Genomic DNA, 633 nt, shown 5'->3' with positions numbered 1-633 from the left:
AAAGAAAGAAAGAAAGAAAGAAAGAAAGAAAGAAAGAAAGAAAGAAAGAAAGAAAGAAAGAAAGAAAGAAAGAAAGAAAGAAAGAAAAACTTGGGCAAAGATCAGAGGAGTGATTTATACAGCATTCCTACCAACCCAGGAGCTCATGAGAACTCCTAGATGGAGTTCTTGTAGGCCTTGGCATTGTGTATGTTCAGGGCACCCAATCTGCAAATAGTTCATGTAGATTCTAATGTTGGCCACTTGACTCAAAAGGTGAGGCTCAAAATGGCATGACTCTGGTGAGCAGTGACTGTGCTGAGAGTAGATAAGGGTAGGGATTTGCCATGACTGTAATCACCAGCGTAGTGTGGAAAATGAGAAATAATTACACCGTTCTTGCCATCAGCTATGAGTGTGCATTCTTGTGTTGGATACAATGTCACTCACAAAAGTTTAAGATGGTGGTGCCATGTCAGACAAACCAACAGTTTACCATCTGTCTACCTTCTCGTTGCTTCTTTACAGCTTCCTCTCCAGGTCAGTATTCAATCCACTTCTCTACCCTTTCCTATGAAGTTCAGAGTTCTCTGATCATCATCTGTATCTGTTTCATTTGGTCTCTTGTATCTTTGTTGTAGAGGATCCATGTCT

The sequence above is a fragment of the Chrysochloris asiatica genome, unplaced genomic scaffold, assembly GCF_000296735.1.
Source record: "Chrysochloris asiatica unplaced genomic scaffold, ChrAsi1.0 scaffold00103, whole genome shotgun sequence".
In the NCBI taxonomy this organism is placed as follows: domain Eukaryota; kingdom Metazoa; phylum Chordata; class Mammalia; order Afrosoricida; family Chrysochloridae; genus Chrysochloris; species Chrysochloris asiatica.
The sequence above is the reverse complement of the archived record's forward strand: the minus strand, read 5'-3'. Positions refer to the sequence as shown.